At 42.5% G+C, this 24,104-nt stretch overlaps 1 protein-coding gene across 2 annotated transcripts in view; it reads right to left on the minus strand.

The window, feature by feature from the left end:
• GUCY1A2 (guanylate cyclase 1 soluble subunit alpha 2) overlaps positions 1–24,104 on the minus strand; it is a 352,258-nt gene that overhangs the window by 113,198 nt on the left and 214,956 nt on the right. The gene's annotated exons all lie outside the window — the stretch shown is intronic.

Raw genomic sequence — 24,104 nt, forward strand, 5'->3', positions numbered from 1 at the left:
ACAACACATGCTCAGTTGGCCATTGTTGGACGATATTCTGATGGTCTCACAATGAGAGAAGAGTTGATAAAGTTAGCATCAGTGTCAACAAGTAAATCAGGAAGTGAAATATGTAAGGTTGTTATACAAACATTTTGTGACCTAAGCATTGATATCTCTAAAGTTGTGTCAGTGACAACAGATGTGGCACCAAATATGGTGGGGGAAAGTCGGATTTGTCAAATTGTTTACAGAAGCTATTGGACATCCGATTGTGCCTTTTCATTATATTATCCATCAGGAGGCTTTATGTGCCAAGGCAGGATTCACCGACTTAAACGACTTAATGTCAGTTGTTACAAAAATAGTTAATTTAATAGCTGCTCGCCCCCTTCACAAGCGAGAATTTTCGGCACTTTTACTGGAGGTTGATTCCACCTACAGTGGACTGCTGATGTACAATAGTGTAAGATGGCTGAGCCGAGGCAAAGTTCTTGAGCGCTCTGTGGAGTGCTTTGAAGAAATTAAGGTATTTCTTGACGATAAGGATCTGGGAAACTTTCCTCAGCTTAAAGATGATAAGTGGGTCAACACCCTGATGTTTTTTACAGATCTCTGTTCATATTAATGAACTGAACTTAAAGTTACAAGGTTTTGGCAAAAGTATTGATGTTATGTTTGGATACATAAAAGCTTTTGAAAGTAAAGTTAAAATTTTCAAGCGAGATGTAGAAACTAAAACTTAGAAGTATTTCCCTCGAGTAACAAAGTATTTTAAGAAGGCCAGTGCAGCTGTACAAAATGAAATGGAACTCTTGCATATGAAGTACCAGCATGTTTTAGACTCATTATTTGACCAGTTTAGTGATAGATTTAGTCAATTTAGAAGTCTAGAACAGACCATGAAAATAATTAAGTATCCTGATGTAGTTAGTAGTCTACAGTAGTTTGGAATTAAATGGTTTCCAATGGATGCAAATTGATGATTTGGAGATGCAACTTGCAGAATTTCAAGACAGTATCTGGGCTCAGGTGTTTGTCGACTTGAGGTCAAAGCTTGAGAATCTGGAAAGGTGCCGCTTGGAGAATCAAGAGGAGTGCCACTACGAACAGGAAATTTGGAGTGCCTGGAACCGACCACCAGACACTTTTAGCACCCTGAAAAATATAGCAATGGCTTTACTCACAATTTTTCCCTCTACATACTTTTGTGAGGCCTTATTCTCAGCGTTAAATAATATCAAAACCAACAAAAGAAACAGACTGACAGATGAAGTTAGTAGCGCTTGCTTGGGCATGAAGTGTACAAAATACCAACCTTCAATTGAAGATTTAGCCAATGAAATTCAGCAACAAAAAAGTCACTAATAAGCAGGTTAGTTAAAGAATTCCCCCTCCCCCTCACTTATCTTAGTTCAAGCATCCCACACAAGCTAAATAATATCAAGACCAACAAAAGAAACCGACTGATGGATGAACAAAAAAGTCACTAAGCAGGTAAGCTAAAAATTTAGTTTTTGGTTTATTAAATACAATTATATATAACAATTATACATTTATGTTATTTAAACTATAAATATCACGAAATAATGTTTTTTTCTCAAAGTGACACACTACCAGAGTTATGCTCAGTTTTTTGGCGCCATTTGACACACCAAGCTCAAAAGGTTGCCCATCACTGTCTTAATCAATAAAGTAATTTAAAAAAAAGAGAGAGGGAGAGAGAGAGAGAGAAATATCAATGATGAGAAAGAATCATCAACCAGCTGCCTCCTGCACATCCCCTACTGGGAATCAAGCCCAAACCCCAGGCATGTGCCTTGACTGAGAATTGAACTGTGACCTCCCAGTTCATGGGTCAATGCTCAACCACTGAGCCACTTTGGCCAGGCCTTTCTTGGACTTCATCTCCCTCTCTCATTTCACATCTGGTGAATGGCCAAGTCCAAAGCTTTTGAGTAAGCAGCATCCCTTTCCTTTTGGGGGACTGGTTTGTAAGCTGTCTATATCCTCCACTAAATCAGTGACCTCTATCTGGTTCCTAGACTCTTTTCTCCAATTCTTTATTCAACAAATACTCACTGAGCTCCTACTACCTGTCAGGTGCTGTGCTAGGAGCCAAGTACACAGGAATGAATTAAGCAGAGAAATCCCTCCTCTCACTGAATGTAGAGATGTAAGTGGATAACAGGGTTGACGGCCCAGTGTTTACCCCACTCTTCATTGTGTAGCAGTGAATGCAATTCCAGGAGGTAACCTCAATCCTAGGGTTGTATTTCCCATTAGTCCAACCACATCCTGTTTATTGGTCATAAGCTCAGGGTCAAGGTGACCACCCTAAGGCATTCCTCTTGATGGTAAGGAGAACATGTGACCCAACCTAAATCCCACCTTCCTCTCCATTTCCACTCGGGAGATAATGAAAGATCCTTAATAAATAAAGATAATGTGTAAGATCTACACCTGAAAACATAGGCATTAAGCCAATACAAGATTATAAGTACAATTTCAAATATAGCTACTTACTGTGAAGGCAAAGGAAGTGTAATGGACAAAATAACCCATAAAGGGGGAGTGTAGGGAAAGAAGGAATCTGCTTAGAGTAGATGTTCATGGAAAGTGTCTGAGAGGGTGAGGTCAAAGCTGCTACTAGAGAATGAGAAAGAGCCTGGCAGCATGGCAGGGGGGCCGTGAGTAGGCTCCCATTTGAGGCAGAGGAAGTAGAACATGCCGTGGGCCCCAGATAGGGAAGAGCATCATGTCTAGAACGTTGGCCAGCAAAGGGAAAATGGAATGTAGGAAGACGGAGTCCTGGACGCCACGGAGAAAAAGTGGGTGAAATCAGTGGGAAGCAAATAAGATATTTTAAGAAACAGAGGGTGAGGCTACATTTTTAGAAGATCACTATGAGTTGAAAATAGATTGTGGGGTAGCAAAGATGGAAACATGAATAGGAAACTATCGCATACGTCTAGGTAAGATGCAGGAGGATGGCAGTAAAGACGAAGGAAGCGGAATGGTTGAAAACCCACTTTGGAAGCAGGAACAGTAGGGCTTGGCTGGCTATAAGAGTGTGAAGAGGGGTTCGTGACTTGGACAAGTTGCATGGTGGTGTGGCTTTCTGGGCTGGGGACCTTGGAGCAGAGTAAGGAATGACGAGTCAATGTTCGATATATTCAGTGTGAGGTGGCTACAGATGTGCAGTTCATTCATCCTACAAAGTTCAGCCCAGTAACTACTGATGACTTTGACTCACCTTGAGCATTGGCTCAGTGACAGGCATTGTGGCAAGTTCTTTTCATCTACTTACCTATTTACTATGATTGAGCTCTGTTTAGTCAGCATGGTAAAAGAGCTTTCAGTTTCACCACTTTACCTACCTAATCTCCTTAGTGGCGTGTTCCTGAGTTCATGCTATGCTTAAATTCAGAGCCTCATCCTACTACGCTTTATACACCGCTGCTGTGTTCCAGCTAACTGGTCTACCAACCAAACACCTTCTGACTTTCTTGATGTGATATACTTTTGTTCATGTCTTTTGTGGGTGAGTGGGTTTTTCCCAGCCTTATCCTACCTTATAATAGAGAAACATGCAAATTGACCGCACGTTCGCTACGCCCACAGCCAATCAGAGTGAACAAGATGGCGGTTAATTTGCATATGCAGGCACTGAGCGGCCTGGGTCCAGGAAACATCTTCTGGACCCAGGCTGCTCCTAGCCTGTAGGCCTGTGCTTAGGTCCTGAGTGGCAGGGGTCCCAGAACGCCCCCTGGCCACTCAGAGCCTATGGGTGTAGGCACCAAGCAACCTGCCCCCAGCAGCTTGCAAAGGCTCCTGCACAAAGCGGAGGTTTCGGGCCACGCCCCCAGCCAGATGCCCAGGACTGGGGGCTGCCGCTGGCCTCTGGGTGTGCCAAGACCCTGGCAGCCACTGCTGTGTGCTGCCCGGGGTCCCTGAAAGCCCCGAGCCTGAGCACCTGGCTGGGGGCGTGGCCCCAAACCGCTGCATTATGCAGGAGCCTTTGCAAGCGGCTTGGGGCCACGCCCCTAGCCAGGCGCCCAGGACCAGGGGCTGCCGCTGGCCTCTGGGGTGTGCCAAGATCCTGGTGCTCGGGGTCCCTGCAAGCCCCCAGCCTAAGCGCCTGGCTGGGGGCGTGGTCCCAAACCGCCGCTTTGTGCAGGGGCCTTTGCAAGCAGTTTGGGGCCATGCCCCCAGCCAGGTGCCCAGGACCGGGGGCTGCCGCTGGCCTCTGGGGTGTGCTGAGACCCTGGCGGCCACTGCTGTGTGTGGCCCGGGGTCCCTGCAAGCCCCGAGCCTGAGGCCCATGGTCAGGCTGGCTGCTGGCCTCCCCAAGCCGCTTGCAAAGGCTCCTGCACAAAGCGGCAGTTTGGGGCCACGCCCCCAGCCAGGCACCCAGGACCGGGGGCTGCTGCTGGCCTCCTGGGTTTGCCGAGACCCTGGCGGCCACCGCTGCGTGCTGCCCAGGGTCCCTGCAAGCCTCGAGCCTGGGGCCCATGGTGGGGCTGGCTGCTGGCCTTGGGGCGTTTGGAGACGGGGATGTTCCCGCCCTGCCCCAGAGGCTTTCCAAGCTCCAGCACCAAATGGCAGATTGTGTCCATGCCCCAAGCCTAGCGCCCTCCACAGGGGGATGGCTGCTGGCCTCTGGGGTGTGCGGAGACCCCAGCAGCCACCACCGGGTGGCAGGGACACGCCCCTAGCCCAGTGGACACAACCCAGGGGCTGCATGAGCTGCAGAGGATACACCTTTTTTAAAAAAATTTTATTGATTTTTTAAAATTTTCTTTTTACAGAGAAGATGGGAGAGGGATAGACAGTCAGAAATATCAATGAGAGAGAAACATCCATTAGCTGCCTCCTACACACTCCCCACTGGAGATATGCCTCCAACCAAGGTACAGGCCCTTAACAGGAATCAAACCTGGGACCCTTCAGTCTGCAGGCCCACGGTCTATCCACTGAGCCAAACCATTTTGAGAGTAAATACCTTTTCTGACAACTCATTGGCTAAGCTCCCTGTAGGCCACCAATTGCAGTGTTCTTGGTAATTTGGGTTATAAGAATCAAAGAAGGTAATCTAGGGTTTTTCCACCACACTCTTGAAGGAAAAAATGAAGGTCCCTTGAGGGGTCCCAGATTGGAGAGACTACAGGCTGGGCTGAGGGACAACACCCCCTGCTACCCCCCATCCCCACCGTGCACGAATTTCGTGCACTGGGCCTCTAGTTGAGTTATAATAAACAAATAAAATTATGATATTTAAAGTATACATCAAAATGATTTGATATGTATTTGTTGTGAGAGGATTTCCCCATTTAGTTAACACATCATCAACTTATTTGTTTATTGAGAACAATAAATTTTAGCAAATTTCAATTATACAATAAAACTGTTATCATCTATAGTTGCCATGTGTTATATTAGATCCTCAGATCTTATTCATCTTACAGCTGAAAGTCTGTACCCTTTACCAACCTCTCCCTATTTCCCCACTCCCAGCCCCTGGTAGCCACTTTTCTACTCTTTCTGTGAGTTTGGCTTTTTTTTTTAGAATTCACACACAAGTATGGAATCTATGCAGTTTTGGCTTCCTCTCTCTGGCTTATGTCACTTAGCATAATGTCCTCAAGGTCTATCCCAATCTTTGCAAATGGCAGGATTTCCCTTCTTGTGGCTTTTTGTTCACACTTTTTTTTTTTAATCTACTTATACGTTCTAACCCTTAGGAGATACAACTGCTCCTCTCACCTTAGCAAGTCTCAATTCAAATGAGACTCCATTCTATAACCAGGCTCCTTAACCCCACTCACCCACTTGTGCTCCTGATAGAAAGTGAGGTCTGAACCTCCGGTTCTCCAGTGTGCTTACTTACCACCCCAGTCATGAGCCTCTGCCTTCCCTTCATGCTTTGGCCAGGTGAACTGTGGTGAACTGTCTGCCCCTCGTGCTCTGGCCGAGTGAACTGTCTTTGCCTCACACTCTGGCTGGATGAACTGTTCCCAGCACTCTGGCCAAGTGAACACTCTTCACCTCTGTATTCCGCTTGTGCTCTGGCCAAGTGAACTGTGGTGAACTGTCCTCTCCTCAGCTCTCGCTGAGTGAACTGTTCCCAGCACTCTGGCCGACTGAACAGTCTTCACCTCTGTATTCTGCTTGTGCTCTGGCCAAGTGAACTGTGGTGAACTGTCCTCCCTCGTTCTTTGGCCCAGTGAACTGTTCCCAAAACTCTTACCAAGTGTACTGTCTTCGCCTTGTGCTCCGGCCGAGTGAACTGTTTCCAGTGCTCTGCCAATTGTACTGTCTTCGCCTCGTTCTCTGGATGAGTGAGCTGTTCCCAGTGTTCTGGCCAAGTGGTCTGTATTTCGCTTGTGCTCTGGCCGAGTGAACTGTGGTGAACTGTTCTCTCCTCGTGCTGTGGCTGAGTGAACTGATCCCAGGTCTCTGGCCGAGTGTACTGTCTTCATGGTGTGCTTGGGCCGAGTGAACTGTTCCCAGTCTTCAGGCCAAGTGAACTGTCTTCTGCTTGTGCTCTGGCCAAGTGAACCGTGGTGAACTGTCCTCCCCTCGTTCTCTGGCCCAGTGAACTATCTTTGCTTTGTGCTCTGGCCAAGTGAACTGTGGTGAGCTGCCCTCTTCTTGCGCTCTGGCTGAATGAACTTTTCCCAGCATTCTGGCCGAGTAAACTGTCTTCACCACATGCTCTGGCCGATTGAACTGCTCCCAGCACTCTGGCTGAGTGAACCGTCTTCACCTCATGCTCAGGCTGAGTGAATAGTTAGTTCCCAGTGTTCTGGCCAAGTGTACTGTCTTCACCTTGTGCTCTGGCCAAGTGAACTGTTTCCAGTGTTCTGCTAAATGTACTGTCTTCGCCTCGTTCTCTGGATGAGTTAACCGTTCCCAGTGTTCTGGCCAAGTGGTCTGTATTCCGCTTGTGCCCTGTCCGATTGAACTGCTCCCAGCACTCCGGCTGAGTGAACCGTCTTCACCTCATGCTCAGGCCGAGTTAACCGTTCCCGGTGTTCTGGCCCAGTGAACACTCTTCTGCTTGTGCTCTGGCCGAGTGAACTGTGGTGAACTGTTCTCTCCTCGTGCTGTGGCTGAGTGAACTGATCCCAGGTCTCTGGCCAAGTGTACTGTCTTCGCCTTGTGCTCAGTGCTCTGCTAAATGTACTGTCTTCGCCTCATTCTCTGGATGAGTTAACCATTCCCAGTGTTCTGCCAAGTGGTCTGTATTCCACTTGTGCTCTGTCTGATTGAACTGCTCTGACTAAGTGAACCGTCTCCACCTCATGCTCAGGCCGAGTTAACCGTTCCCAGTGTTCTGGCCAAGTGGTCTGTATTCCGCTTGTGCCCTGTCCGATTGAACTGCTCCCAGCACTCTGGCTGAGTGAACTGTCTTCACCTCATGCTCAGGCCGAGTTAACCGTTCCCAGTGTTCTGGCCCAGTGAACACTCTTCTGCTTGTGCTCTGGCCAAGTGAACTGTGGTGAACTGTTCTCTCCTCGTGCTGTGGCTGAGTGAACTGATCCCAGGTCTCTGGCCAAGTGTACTGTCTTCACCTTGTGCTTGGGCCGAGTGAACTGTTCCCAGTCTTCAGGCCAAGTGAACTGTCTTCTGCTTGTGCTCTGGCCAAGTGAACCGTGGTGAACTGCCCTCTTCTTTCGCTCTTTCTGAGTGAACTGTTCCCAGCTTTCTGGCCGAGTGAATTGTCTTCACCACATGCCCTGGCCGAGTGAGCTGTGGTTAACTGTCCCCCTCATTCTCTTACCGAGTGGACTATCTTCTCTTCATGATCTGGTCAAGTGATAGGTGGTGAATTGTCTTCTCCTCATCCTCTGGTTGAGTCAAGTGTGGTAAACTGTCCCCCTCGCATTCTGGCCAGGTGAACTGTGAACTCTAGTCCCCTTGTGCTCTGGCCTGGTTAACTGTCCTCTCCTTCTCTCCTCAAGTGAACTGTTTTACCCTGGCACTCTGGACCGGTGAACTGTCCTCCTCTGTTACATTCTGCCTGGGTTTGGCCAAGCATTGTCCACTCATGAATATCACATAGGTGCCACCTGTGTAATTTTTATGCGTTTTTTTCTAGGTCCTGCTGTGCAACACAGGCACTTTAAAAAAAATCCAAATATCCTTCTTGCCACCCCTTGCCGGCCCTGTCTCTGGCCAGAGGAAGAGGTCCCCTCATAAGATGGCCCAGCTTGACAATTGTCAGTGTTTCTCCCCTCTGGGGCTCCCCTACAGCTTCTGGGGCTGCTGCTGCTCTGGGTGTCAGGGAAAATCTTATTGTCACCATGGAGTACCTGACTCCTTAATTCCCTGCTGCCCGGCTGGCTGGTCGGCTCCCGGCAAGTGCTTCCTCGCTGGCTGCTCCTCTCCCCTTGTGCACTGCCCAGCTGACTTGTCCTCACCACTTGCGCACTTCCTGTCTGGCAGGTCCTTTCCCCGTGAGCGCTGCCCGGCTGGCCGGAGCTCCCCAGGTGCGCGCTTCCTGTCTGGCTGGTCCTGTCCAGGTGCGCGCTGCCTGGCTGGACGATGATCTTCCTCACCTCCACTCTAATTGGTGGAGTGTCGGTGTTCCATTCCAGGCTCCCTGGGGAACTGGTGCTTCCTGAGGGCGTGGTGGTTTTGCCTCTCATGCTTCCTGCGGGAGAGGTCGTGCCTGGCATGCTTCCTGCGGGCGGGGTGGTCGTGCCTGGCATGCTTCCTGCGGGCGTGGTGGTCGTGCCTGGCATGCTTCCTGCGGGAGAGGTCGTGCCTGGCATGCTTCCTGCGGGCGTGGTGGTCGTGCCTGGCATGCTTCCTGCGGGCGTGGTGGTCGTGCCTGGCATGCTTCCTGCGGGCGTGGTGGTCTTGCCCCGAATGCTGCACGAGGAAGTGGAGCTGTTCCATTCAAGGCTGCATGGGGGAGTGGGCACATTGCATTCTGGGCTCGGTGGTGGAGTCACAGGGTCTCTGCCCTTCCTCCCTGATGCCCACACCCCCTGGGCTCTGGAAAGTCTCATGTTGGGTTCAGAGGAGGAGCAGGGCCTCACCTTGATCTTGCGGGCACCGATGTTGAGTTTCATATTTAAAATTCGATACGTCCCCATGGTATTATTGAATTTTTTCCCCGTCAGGGATTCTTCTATCTCCTCCTTCTGATAGCCCAGGGTCCTCATGATCTGTGTTACCTGGGGGTCTAAGTCAGCACCGGGTGGTTCAATGTAGGGTGTCATTACTGATGACCGCCCCGTATTGACCCAACGATCCTGCATGATGATTCCCAGGGTGGGTCTTCGGCCGGCGTCAGTGTTGATCATCTTTTGTAATAGTTTGTGGCACGGTGCTGACAGAGAGTACGGAATAAAAAAGACCCCGCTCAAGATGTGTTCCGTGAGCTGTTGTAAGTCTTTGCCCACAAAGGGAAGCACGCCGGTCAGCATCTTGTACAGCACGATCCCCACGCTCCAGACGTCCACCTTCGGGCCCTCGTACGGTTCGAGCCGGAACAGTTCTGGGGCCATGTAGGGGTTGGTGCCGCAGACGGTGGTTAGTTTCTCCTCCATAAAGACTTCACTCAGCCCGAAGTCAGCCAGTTTTATATTCAGCCCCATGTCCAGAAGGATGTTCTCGGGTTTTATGTCCCGGTGGACAATGTTTTTTTGATGGCAGTAATGGACTGCTGACAGGATCTGGCGAAACGGGGCTCGCGCTTTCCTCTCGGAGAAAGGACCGCACTTTCTTATATGCTCATGTAACGTGCCCTCAGGGGCGTACTCCATGAACATGTAGACTTGCTGGTGGGTATTAATCACTTCAAAGAGTGTTGTTATATTTGGGTGATTCAGTTCTTTCAGTGAATTAATCTCTTCGGCTACATCTGAATAGTCTTCGTAGTTCACAATTTTCACGGCCACCTCCGTGCTGGTCATGATGTGCCGGGCCAGTCTAACCTCGCCAAAGGAGCCCTTCCCGATGTCATTGAGGATTGTATAGTTGCCAATGTGCCACTCCACATTGGCAGAGGTGTCCTCAAAGAAGTCAGCCATGTTGTTATTAAAAAAATAGTATTTTCTATTTGTTCCCACTGAAGGGAATCAGTGGGAGGAGGGGAGGAGGAGGAGGAGGAAAAGGAGGAGGAAGGGGAGGAGGATGATGATGAAGGGAAGAGGAGAATGAGAAGGAGAAGGAAGAGGTAAAAAGCAACAAATAATCAATCCACTAATCCACGAAAAACCAACCACTCACTACCCAATCAGCTTCCTGGGCTCAGCCAGCACCTTATATAGGTTTGCAATCAGATCACAATGGCATCTTATGAGGTCAGAGCAAGAAATGAACTAATCATGGTTGGAAATGAACCACAGTAGTTTTCTCACCTTTTGGTCCCATGATCCTTATACTCTGGTAAAAATAAAAATAATAAATAAATGACTACCAAATATGGAATATAGAATATTAAAATATAGAATATTAAAAGTTGATGTTTATTAGAAATGAAAATCTGGAAGGAAAGAAGGAAAGTCTGACTTATTCTCATGCTTCAGGTCTGTGTTCAAATATCACCTGCTTAGTGAGCTTCCATTCCTACCTGCCTCACCCAGCCCATCACATTTGTCATCTTCATGGCACTGACCACAGTGTGGCTGATTCTTGTTTACTGTCTGTCCTTCCTATGAAGGAAGGAGCATGGCTGTAGCGTTCCCTGTGTCTAGCACAGTGAGTGGCAGGCAACACCGTAAGTATTTATTCAATATTTGTTCACTGGATTAATAATGAGTTTGGGGAACAAAAGAAAATATGACCAACTATTTATTTAATCAGTGATTCCTAAAACATCTTAAAAAATAGTCATGTTCTGTCCTCACTTAGGTTTGGGGGCAGATAAGATAGGAACGAGGAGGGCTGAAGTCTGGGTTCCCAGGAATTTGGTGAGACTGAGGAAGGCCAAGTGGTAGGAGCCTTGTAAAGATGAAGGAAGATGATTCGTCCTTCCAGTGGTACTTGCTAAGGATGCAATAAGATTGGAACTGTATTGAGGCTGCAAGGTATTTTTTCACTTTGAATATCCAATACCAGATTACACAAAGGACTTGTCAGGTGACCCTGAGTAGACCATTTAGGTGAATTTCTGTGTTACTTAAATGAACCATCTCTGTGGACAGAAGTGATGCTGAGGCTTGTTGATTTACATTTGTGAAGACACTGAAACCTCTGAATGGAAGACATCCTGCGTGAGTACAAAGGGTGAAGTAATATTTGGGGGCAAAATTTACCCTTTATGAAGGCAGAGAGGGAGCAGTCAGGCTTGGGGACACTTAGGGGGAGCCTCAGGCACATTATTTTTCAAACTAATCTTCGAAGAAAGCTCCCTACTTTTAGTACATTGAGCGTTTTAACCACATGTATACGTTATTATTCTAGTAATTACTTTCCTTTAACATTTCCCTCCTAAAGTCTCAGCTCTGTGTAAAGGCAATCTTTAGAGGGATTAGCCTGTGAGCTTTTCCCTCGACTGCACTTTAGTTTGTTACTTTTACCTACATCAGTGACACTCAGCTCCTAAGCATGACAGTCTCTCCTGCTGAGCTGATTGGGACCCAAAGGGGGTCATCTCATCAATTCTAGACAGCTGTTCACAAGTTCCAGTCAGAGATTAGAATAAGCTCAGAAAGGAGAAGGGAGAATTTCAGCAAAAGCTGCCAGTCTATGACTTAATTGTATCCATTTATAAAAAGTGGTATTAGTAGTTACTTAATAAATAATACCAATAGAATAGGTCATTTCTTAGCATAATGATCCCTTTCAGCAAGGTAAATGCATACTCACAGATAAGACATTGAATGTAAAACTGTCAAACCAAAAGCCAAGCTTAAAAAAAAGAAACAGGCTATCATAGTTTTCAATATGCTACATCAGTTATATGCTTGTGATGTGCCCAAATGAGCATACAGCTTTTTTATGTTTTTCTTGACCTTGTAAATTTGCTTAGTTTGGGCAATAAGTAATTTTACTACTTGTTCTCAGGAGTAATAAGGATTTTTTTTGCTTTTCTGTGCCTGGCTCTTCCTGAATGTGGACTGAGCTCCTTGACCCTTTCAATGGATCCAGACAAGTCCTAGGAACTGCTCCTTCATGCTTCCTCTGTTCATCATATCTCCTGGGATTTCTTTTCCTGCTTTACCTCCGAAATCTCTTCTTCCTCAGGAGGTAGCAGGGCCCCCTTCTTGCTACTCAGACGCCATGGAAGGTTGCGTTCTTCCCAGGTCCAGTCCTGCATGTGTCCATGAGCACACACCAGCTCATTACGGGGTGTTTCCTAGACCTCAGCCAAGGTTCTGGTTAGATGAATACCACACATGGAGCCATAGGAGAGGTTGCCCACATCCAGCCCTAGGACTCAGGAATTCTTGGCTCCTCATACATGAACTATGTGAGTGCCGTGGGGCCATTCTATTCCTTGGCCGCTAGTGTCCTAGTTCATATTTCCTCTTTTTGTGCCAAAGTTTTCTCAGCTTTTGAACTAGTTTTCTTAAAGGAGGCCTATCACTCCAGGCTGCCTGGAAAGATGGAATGCACAGTCCCTAGGGCAGTGATGGCGAACCTATGACACGCGTATCAGCACTGACACGTGTAGCCATTTCTGATGACATGTGGCCGCTGAGGCAGCCGCATGCCGAGGATGAAACATTTGCTGCTCCTGAGGATGAAACATTTGCGACTAGAGTCTTAGACTCCAAGACTCTAGTCACAAATGTTTCATCCTCCCCTATTAGACACTCTGTACCGGAGGTCTGTAGGCCAAAACAACAGAAGTCCGGCACAGAGCGTCTAGTTCTGGGACTTCCGGTTAAGCCAGATCTTTGCCCTCACTTCCGCCAGCAGAGCAGGGAGCAGCGGAATGCAGCGGGGGACGCATCTCTGGAGGCCCTGCCATTACCAGTAACCAAATAACAGTTAACCACAGCAACCATTATCTACTGTTCTGGGGTGTCATGGATTTCTAATCCATCATTACTGAGATAAGTGAGGGGGAGGCTGGGAGAGGCGAGGGTTTGTGGCTTGCTATGGGTGCCGTTTCCCGCCATTAGAAATAGCAGCAGCCATTTTAATTCACATAAGGAACACCATCTTGCTCCATAGTGCAGACTCCATTTCACCACTATAATTGTTGTGCATCCTTATTAACCCCTATTTCTGCTTATTAACCCTGCCCTTTCCTAAAAGACAGTTATATGCACCATTTTGTGGTTAGTTAGGCTAGTTAACCCCTAATTGCCTGCAGGCCTAACAAGCTATCTATAATTCTATCTTCTGTCACTGCCCCCCTGATGGAAAACCCAAAAAATAAAATATTAAGGTTAAGTAAAGGAAGTGGTAATAGCAGTGGCTGACCCTTTGAAGAGACATGGACCGAGATGTATGGCTTTACAGAAAAAAATGGCAGATCATTTTGCGTTCTATGTACTGAAACGGTAGTAAGCAGAATGTGGAATATAAATAGACATTTTGAAACTAATCATTCCCAGCTCTTGGAAAAAAGTGAGGATGAAAGGAAGGAATACACTTCCAGGCAGCTACACCTTTATAAAAGCCAATCTAATTCCATCCTTAAATTTATGAAAGGCTCTACAAATTTAACATCTGCAAGTTTGAGCATTGCTCACTCTATAGCTCAGCATGGAAAAGCACTCAGCGAGGGAGAATTTATTAAAGAAACTCTCCTAAGATGTGCACCAGTTCTATTTCACGATATGCAGAATAAAGATCCAATTATTAAGAGAATATCTGAGTTACCACTCAGTAGAAATATCATAAAAGACTGAATAATGAGACTGAACACAAACGTACAACAGCAATTAAAGAGAGACATAAGGAAGTGTAAATATTTTTCGATCTCTCTTGATGAAATTACTGATGTCACATCACATGCTCAGTTGGCCATTATTGGTCGATATTCTGATGGTCTCACATGAGAGAAGAGTTGATAAAGTTAGCATCAGTGTCAACAAGTAAATCAGGAAGCGAAATATGTAAGGTTGTTATACAAACATTTTGTGACCTAAGCATTGATATCTCTAAAGTTGTGTCAGTGACGACAGATGGGGCACCAAATATGGTGGGGAAAAAGTCGGATTTGTCAAATTGTTTACAGAAGCTATTGGACATCCGATTGTGCCTTTTCATTATATTATCCATCAGGAGGCTTTATGTGCCAAGGCAGGATTCACCGACTTAAACGACTTAATGTCAGTTGTTACAAAAATAGTTAATTTAATAGCTACTCGCCCCCTTCACAAGTGAGAATTTTCGGCACTTTTACTGGAGGTTGATTCCACCTACAGTGGACTGCTGATGTACAATAATGTAAGATGGCTGAGCCGAGGCAAAGTTCTTGAGCGCTCTGTGGAGTGCTTTGAAGAAATTAAGGTATTTCTTGACGATAAGGATCTGGGAAACTTTCCTCAGCTTAATGATGATAAGTGGGTCAACACCCTGATGTTTTTTACAGATCTCTCTGTTCATATTAATGAACTGAACTTAAAGTTACAAGGTTTTGGCAAAAGTATTGATGTTATGTTTGGATACATAAAAGCTTTTGAAAGTAAAGTTAAAATTTTCAAGCGAGATGTAGAAACTAAAACTTAGAAGTATTTTCCTCGAGTAACAAAGTATTTTGAGAAGGCCAGTGCAGCTGTACAAAATGAAATGGAACTCTTGCATATGAAGTACCAGCATGTTTTAGACTCATTACTTGATCAGTTTAGTGATAGATTTAGTCAATTTAGAAGTCTAGAACAGACCATGAAAATAATTAAGTATCCTGATGTAGTTAGTAGTCTACAGTAGTTTGGAATTAAATGGTTTCCAATGGATGCAAATTGATGATTTGGAGATGCAACTTGCAGAATTTCAAGACAGTATCTGGACTCAGGTGCTTGTCGACTTGAGGTCAAAGCTTGAGAATCTGGAAAGGTGCCGCTTGGAGAATCAAGAGGAGTGCCACTATGAACAGGAAATTTGGAGTGCCTGGAACCGACTACCAGACACTGTTAGCACCCTGAAAAATATAGCAATGGCTTTACTCACAATTTTTCCCTCTGCATACTTTTGTGAGGCCTTATTCTCAGCGTTAAATAATATTAAAACCAACAAAAGAAACAGATTGACAGATGAAGTTAGTAGCGCTTGCTTGGGCATGAAGTGTACAAAATACCAACCTTCAATTGAAGATTTAGCCAATGAAATTCAGCAACAAAAAAGTCACTAATAGGCAGGTTAAAGAATTCCCCCTCCCCCTCACTTATCTTAGTTCAAGGCACCCCACACAAGCTAAATAATATCAAGACCAACAAATGAAACCGACTGATGGATGAACAAAAAAGTCACTAAGCAGGTAAGTTAAATATTTAGTTTTTGGTTTATTAAATGCAATTATATATAACAATTATACATTTATGTTATTTAAACTATAAATATCATGAAATAATGTTTTTTCCTCAAAGTGACACACTACCCGAGTTATGCTCAGTTTTTTGGCGCCGTTTGACACACCAAGCTCAAAAGGTTGCCCATCACTGGCCTATAGCATCAATCCAGGACAGCAATTCTATCGTTAACACAAATATTTCACTCAATACATAAAAACATCTAGAATTTAAGACACAATCTTTAAAATCAAAGAATGCCCTATGGAAAAAAGTAATGTCATTTTAAAATATGTAGCTCTGCCTTACAATCTACAATAACAAATGAAAAAAGGGAAAATAAACAGGGAAAAAGCAATGGAATATGACTGCTAACAGATGCCTGCAACTCCACCTGGTGATCTTAATTGTCAAAATAGTGATGGGATAAAACTCACTACCCTTCCACATACATAACTGAACCTATCTCTCGTCATTTCTAATTTAAAAAATTAATCATTTTGGGTGGAATATCTCTAAAATAGATTGCTTATTTCCATTCTCTTAAATGGAACATATAATATAAATTTAAATATTCTTGAAGACTAAAGCTATGAAGTCTAACTTGTTAGGCAATTAATTACTAAAAGCACTAGAGAAACTTCAACATTATAAAATTTATTTAGCATGCTTTTACTTAATGTCTGTAGTGTCTGGCAATTAAGAGCTCTGGCTATTTGCTTTTACTTTGTTCACTTATAAAGTAGAACTAATGGCAATACTTCTCTCCTGGAATCATTGCGAGACTTGAAAGAGTGGAAAGAACTGGGAATCGTGACTGCCTGGCACACCTTTAAGTGCTTCCACTGAAGGTATGTATTGTTCTGCAGTAGCTAGTTTAAACACAGTTAAATGTTCCTGTCTTCTCCATTTAAAGATAATTTCATCTGTGACTTGGGTTGAAAATAGGCATAAATGTAGATTAGTAAGGGTGACTCATTGTTGGTAAGAAAAAACACATATAAAAAATATACATCACTTTAAACTGCCATTTCTAGTCAAAGCAGATGATATAATTTGAACAACCCTCTGCAAGTGGGCTCACAAAGCAATGTAAATGTATTGTAGCAAGACCTGGGCGAAGATGGACCCGAGGACAAGTGGGCAATAGTCTGAGCATGGTTTTCCGCTGTGGGCATCTTCTGACCTCAGAAGTGACTGAGAGGGTGAGAAAATGAGCTGTACTTTTAAAAAAAATCTTTATTGTTGACAGTATTACACATGTCCCCCTTTCCCCCCATTAACCCCTTCTAGCCCTCCCAGGCCTTCACTACATGGGTTATGCATAAATGTATACAAGGTCTTTGGTTGATCTCTTCCCACCCGCCTTCCCTCTGAGATTCCACAGTCTGGATCCATGCTTCTATGTCTCTGGATTTATTTTGTTCATCAGTTTATTTTGTTCATTAGATTCTACATATAAGTGAGATCATGTGATAGTGTCTTTTTCTGACTGACTCATTCACTTAACATAAAATTCTCCAGGTCCCTCCATGTTGTCTCAAAGGGTGAGAGATCCTTCTTTTTTTATAGCTGCACTAGAGGCTCAGTGCACTGGATGGCCCTCTCGCAGTCCAGAACCCCTCAGGGGATGTCCACCTGCCAGCTTAGGCCCGATCCCCTCAGTCAGACATCCCTCGCACAGCCTGGGACCCCTCGCTCCTTACCTGCAGTGGAGGTGGGAGAGGCTCCCACCACTGCCGCTGCACCCACCAGCCATGAGCCCAGCTTCTGGCTGAAGGCGCTCCCCCTGTAGGAGCGCACTGACCACCAGGGGCCAGCTCCTGCATTGAGTGTCTGCCTCCTAGTGGTCAGTGCACATCATAGTGACTGGTTGTTCCACCGTGTGGTCAATTTGCATATTAGGGCTTTATTATATAGGACTAGAGGACCAGTTTATGAAATTCATGCAGTGGGGGAGTCCTCAGCCTGGCCTGCACCCTCTCACAATCCAGAACCCCTTGGGGGATGTCCGACTGCCAGTTTAGATCGGGCCTAAACTGACAGTCGGGCATCCCTCTCGCAATCTGGGACCGGTGGCTCCTAACCGCTTGCCTGCCTGCCTGATTGCCCCTAACCACTTGCCTGCCTCCTGATCACCCCTAACCATTCTGCCTGCCTGCCTGATCGCCCCTAACCGCTCGCCTGCCTGCCTGATTGCCCCTAACCACTCTGCCTGCCTGCCTGATCACCCCTAACCACTCTGCCTGTCTGCCTGATCGCCCCTAACCACTCACTTACTTGCTTGATCACCCCTAACTGACTGCCTTAGCCCCCATCGCCACGGCTTCATCCAGAAGGATGTCCAGAATGATGTCCGGAAGGTCATTTGGCTGTCCAGTCTAATTAGCATATTACACTTTTTTTATTTTAGATAGTATTCCATGGTATAAATGTACCACAGCTTTTTTAATCCACTTATCTACTGATGGGCATTTGGGCTGTTTCCAGATCTTCACTATTATAAATTGCACTGCTATGAATATAAGGGTATATATATTCTTTCTGATTGGTGTTTCAGGTTTCTTAGGATATATTCCTGGAAGCTGGATTACTGGGTCAAATGGAAGTTCCTTTTTAATTTTATACTTTTGACAACATCACAGAACTACAGGGACAAACATTAGCAGTCTTAGCTAACCCTACATACTTTGAGAGGAGACCCTGAAAGGCAACAACACAGGTATAAGGGCAATACCATCAACGTAAGGTGAATCAGAAGTACATTTCCCCTCACAGACCTAAACCCAGTGTTGATTGATTGAGCTCTTAGCAATTCCCAACCAGAAGCACATGCAAAATTTCCTACAGGAGAGTAACATCATTCTGGGTCACAAATTATTTCTATAATTTTTGATACATAATCTCTAGCATTCAAAACATAAAATAATTAGGCACACATAAGTCAAACATGACTAAAAATTAAGTGAATAAACAAACTATGTAATAGACCACATGGGATCTAAAGAATGGATTTAACAAACTAAGAGTTTAAATTAACTATGGCTGATATATTTATGGAAATAAAAACAATATAAAATTTGTCAATTAAATGAAAACTTAAAAAACTATAAATTGCTATAAGCAACATTAAGTATTAAATATATTGGTTTAATAGATGATTTTCATAACTGATTGAGGAGAGTATTTGTGAGTAAGAAGGTAGAGCTGAAGAGAATATGTAAACTAAGCTCTGATAATTAAACACAAGCAAAATACAAAAGAGAATCTGTTGTAACCTTATCTACTGATAAACTGTCAATGAAACATACTTTAAACATATTATTTTTTATAAAACATAAACCTATTTCTACGCCCAAATAGATTCACTATTATAATAGATCTACTAGTAAATAGATTTAGGCATAAATTTTAGCAGTAACATTATGTAATATTTTTGGATATTATTGCTACAATAAAACAATGATTTAATAAAATGCCAGTATGTGCATTATCTAGGAGGTTAAAAGTAAATTAAAATGGAACCTGGGTGGGTACTCAGTTGGATAGAGCTGCGTCCCAATGTGCCAAGGTTGCAGGTTCGATCCCCGGTCAGAGTACATACAAGAAGCAACCAGTGGATGCATAGGTAAGTGGAACAATTATTTCTCTCCCTCTCTCTCTCAAATATATAAATAAAATTCTTTTAAAAAGTAAATTAAAATGTGTTTATTGGATAAACATGAGAAGCAAGGATAAGTGGGCTCAGTATCTTGATAGTGAGTTCATATAATGCCTATGCAGTTCTTTCTGACTACTTAGGTTTATCATCTTAGATATAGATTCTACAGGTAGAACCTTTCAAATTAGTATACACACTTCAAGATGAAAAGTATTAATTAGAATTTTATATATAAAAATTATCAAGAATCACAGGGAATTAATCCAAGTTATCAAATAGTTTTTCTTTTTTTTCTAAATACAGTCTTTGGCTCTACTCTCATGATGTTAACTAAATATTACTATATTTGCAAAGAGTAAATCCCTTCAAATATTAAAATAGTAGCATTAGGTTTACTTTATAAATAACAACTACTTTTAAATTAACTGGAAAATATTTATTTCATAATTTCAAAAATCCTGTAAGCTTATTAGAAGACTTAATTGAAGCATTATGAAGCTAGAATTTAATGTGTATTGTACATTAATAGTCCTGCCTTTGAACTAAACAGTTAAAAGAAATTCATAGCATTTCACTGATTTGCAATTGAGATTGCTAAACACATTAGTATTACAACATGACTATACAATGTTATTTTAAACTCCATTTCACAATCTCTATAATTGCCTCATTATATAAAATGCACTGATCTCTGAACTAATGAAGAAAATTTGCATTTGTATACTTATGTGATGAAATTCAATAAAAATATTTTTTAAAAACTGAAATCTAGACATAAAACTTAGATGTCTGGATACTAACAGTTTTCAAAAGCTTTAAATCATGAAAATGCTACTTGTCTTTCTACTATATGTTTAATCACATAGTCTAGTCAGCCCTCAAACCAGCTTCCCTTTCCTTACTACCTTTTTTAATACAAAAAAGCACAGTGATAAATGTTTTGTCATTTTAATCAGAGTGGTTAAATTATTAGTAAAAGTTAGTCTTACACACTAAAAACTCTATTCAAAATACTTTGATAAGATTAGGTTCACAAATTAATGAACAGCATGAAATTAGATAATTTTCTAGTGAAATCACCATAGAGCTAGTGCAAACAAAAGGGAGAGAATGTGAAGCTGATTTTGCTTCTCTTCAGTTGTGTATATTTTAAGATATTGGAAATCTGGTTTTCTTATATCTTAAAATATAATAGGAATAGACAGATTGCAGCATTAGAATAAATATCATATTGAGAAAGTAAAAAAAAAATTCTTAATCACTGTTTTTAAAAGCAACTTTAATTAAAGTCACTTTGAGCTGAATTTTTAGAATTTATTATATAAACAGACCATATTTGCGTATTATGCTTTATAGATTCAGTCTAGAATATCTTGAGTTTCATTAGAGTTCTTATAGAAAGATAATAGGCTTGAAGTGAAGAAATGAAATGCTATCTTCTGTGTGTGTGTGTGTGTGTGTGTGTGTGTGTGTGTATTTAGTTGAAAAATTAACCCAGTCAATTTTATAGTTAATGATTCAAGGATATTATCAATCATTTGCAAGCAATTATAATAAGTAATTCAGTTTCTTATTTCCCATCATGACAGGTGCCTCTCAAAAATGTATAAGGCATATAAAAATTATCAATCTATTTTTCAAAATTCACGAGGTTTGGGGAGTTTTCTTTTGAGCAAGTATTACAACTCAAATGGCTTAAATTTTAAATAGCCTAAAAACTTGGACATTTTGAAGTAAACAGTCAACTGATCACATATCAATTCTAATGTAACACCCAAATATTTTTAATGAATGATTATTTCAATAAGGTTAGAAATGTTCCCATGGCACCAAGTTAGAAGCCAATTCAAAATCAAATTAATGTACCAAAAGGAAACAATCCCAAACCATGAAATAATATAAAATAAAAATGCATTTATTTTGATAATAAATTTATTAAGCTAAATTTATTAAGGTGGTTTTATTAGCTTGGATTCCTTTTCTGCATTCTTATTAAATCTTTATGGACATTTCCTCTCCTGGCATGAGATAGAGCCATCGGTGTCTCCCACAAATAACAATATAGATGCACACACTGTAAAACACAACTCCCTGGTTGTGTTCTTTGGTCACTTAAATGTGCTTTGACAAGGATGAATCAATGCAAACATGTCTCCTGCAAAAGAAAATCCAACATAGAAAAACCATCCCACTGCCCGGCTGGTAGTCTTGAAAATTGAAGAGCTGGCACAAATGCAATGCGGAATGTGTCTATTTGCAGTTTGCAGCTGATCTGAGACATCTTCCTTGCGTTTGCCTGTTTCTCCTGACAGTGATAGAAGTGCCATCCTATACTTGATTAGATAATTATGTCCTGACTTGAACTAGTTGTTGTTGTTTTTAATGCTCCATGATTTTCTGTTTTCACCACTGGTAGGAGTTTTCTCTTCACACTTTTAAAATGATCAAATGTAAACATATATGTGCATACTAAAGAGTAGTAATAAAAGGAATAATTTCACACCATAACCCTTATGTCCACTTTCCCTATTGCCTCCTCCCTCTTGTCATCACTTTCTTTCCCTTTGAATTAAGCACCATCATGAATTTTGTATTTATCATTCCCTTTCTTTCCTTTACACTTTTTCCATCAATGCAGGTATTTCTAAACAGCATAGGTTTTCAAATTTTCCCAGTTTTGAAATTTAATTAATTGCAATAAAACTACAGCATTCCTCTATGACTTGCTTCTTTTGATCAATATTATGCTTTTGACATTCATCCATGTTGATGTTAATAGCTGAAGTAATTAATTTCCCCAACTGTATAGTATCCCAAGGCATAAGTGTATCCATCTATTAAGTGGATATTTCAGTTATTTCCAGTTTGAGATTATTATGAAAAGTATTGCTGTAAATAATCTTGTGTGTAACTTCTACTACACATGCACGAATACTTCCCTGGGGCAAATGTCTAGGAGAACGATTTCTGGGTTGTAGAAAAGGCACAAAGTAAACCTGACTGGTTAATGCCAAGGACATTATACCACTTATACTCCCACCAGCTGTGTGTGAGGTTTGCTTCAGCTCCATAGCCTCACCAACAGTGGCACTGTCAGACTTTCGAAGTTGTGCCACACTAGTAGCAAAAAAATTTACTATTTGCAAAAATTTTACTCTCCAAGTAAAAAAATCTAAATTATAAATTTATAGTTTTACTAGAGGCCCGATGCCCAAAATTCGTGCAAGGGGCTTGGCCCTCACAGGCCTGGCTTCGTCCGGAAGGTCGTCCAGAAGGTTTTTCAGCTGTCTAGTATAACTAGCATATTATGCTTTTATTATTATAGTGTTATCTTTGACATTTAACCCATCTAGAATTGCTTTATGTGCAGATTCATGAACTAGCTATTCAATTTTAGTATTTTTTTTACATGGATAACCAATTATCCCAAACCATTTATTGAATAGCCCATCCTTTGATAAATGTCACCATTGTCATTTATCAAATCCTCTTTTTCTCTGATGTACTGAAGTCTCATTAAGAGATGTTTAGTTTTTGGGTTCCTGATTTATCTTTTGTAGAATTCTTTAGAATTACTGTATCTGAGAATTGGTGAATATAGTTCCAAACATTTTTCCTTTTTGCATTGCCTCTATTAAGTCTATTTGGAACCTCAATTGAACATATATTACATCTTCTCACTCTCTCCTCCACAACTCCTTCATATTTTACATTTTATATTCTCTGATTCATATTTTACCATTTTTAAGTCTCAGAACTTAATATGGAAAATTTATTCACTTCTAACTTTAAGTGTACTAATTTTTGCTTCAGCTATGTCTAATCTGCTTTTAAATTCATCCACTGAGCTTTTTAAAAAAAACATTATGTTGACTCCATACAAGTTCTCTGGTTCTTTTTCAAATCCACTGTTTCCGCCTCACATTTTAAAATTTCACTTTTATTTCTTTTATTATATTAAATATTGTAATTTTTATCATGCCTGAAACTTATATCTGACAACACTCCAGTTCTGTTTTTCTCATCTTATCTATAGTGCTTTGTTTTCCAGAGTGAACATGTGTGTTTTTGCTTGTTTGTTTTATTTTATTTTGTTTTGAATATCAGTCACTGATTTTCTAGAGCACATTATCTATGGAAATTCTTTGAAGATGAGATTAAAGTTGTCTTCCTCCAGGGAGGAAATAGTGTTTCCTACTGTCACTGCTAATGACAGAGCACTTCAATTAAGTTCACCACTTAAATTTTGTTCAATCTGTAGCCACGTGTGATTGGCACATTTCTCTTTTCCATAACGTCAGTGTTGTGCTTAGTAATCTTTAAACAGCATTTAAAAAACTGTTAACCCTGCATTTTAATAATTCAATCAGAAGGGACACTCATTACTTTGCCATAATGCCAGAACTAGAAATGTACTCATATTTTAAGACTTTATTTTCTCTAATTTTTTAAACTCATAGTTAGTGAGCTGTTATAAAGGGGCTGCCTTAAATTCAAGGTTACCAAATGCAAGATTTCTGGTTTATAAGGGGGTTCAGAACAACAACACATCTGGGATCCACCGAATTCTGGCAAAACGACAGCTATGTGACCTAACCCATTCTCACAGGCAGTTACCAGACTGCAGGGAGCCATCGGAACCAAAAGGAGCACAACTCTCCAAAGGTTACATTTTCCATTTCTAATGTTTCCTCCGTTCCTGGGCTCCAGCCTTCAAGCTCCGTCGCATAAAAATTGCAGAAGGAACCCCGAGGCCCGAGGCTGCCTGAGGGAAACCTGTACACTATTCACAGGAAGTTGTCCAGGTCCATTTTCTTACATTTTTTGGATGATTTCTCTGACTCTGATTCTGACCATCATTCGTGCTTGGATTTGGTAACCTGGTCACTGAAAACAAGTTCTCCCCCTTGGTCTGTCTAATCCTTTAGCTCCTTTTTCCCTCCATCGGTAACTGCCTTCCACATGCCTTTTCCTGTTTTAGACCGCATTCCATTTGTCCTGGTCCTGGCTCTGTGAGTCAACTCTAGCTATTCCTCATC

This window comes from Eptesicus fuscus, chromosome 13 (genome assembly GCF_027574615.1).
Source record: "Eptesicus fuscus isolate TK198812 chromosome 13, DD_ASM_mEF_20220401, whole genome shotgun sequence".
NCBI classification, from domain to species: domain Eukaryota; kingdom Metazoa; phylum Chordata; class Mammalia; order Chiroptera; family Vespertilionidae; genus Eptesicus; species Eptesicus fuscus.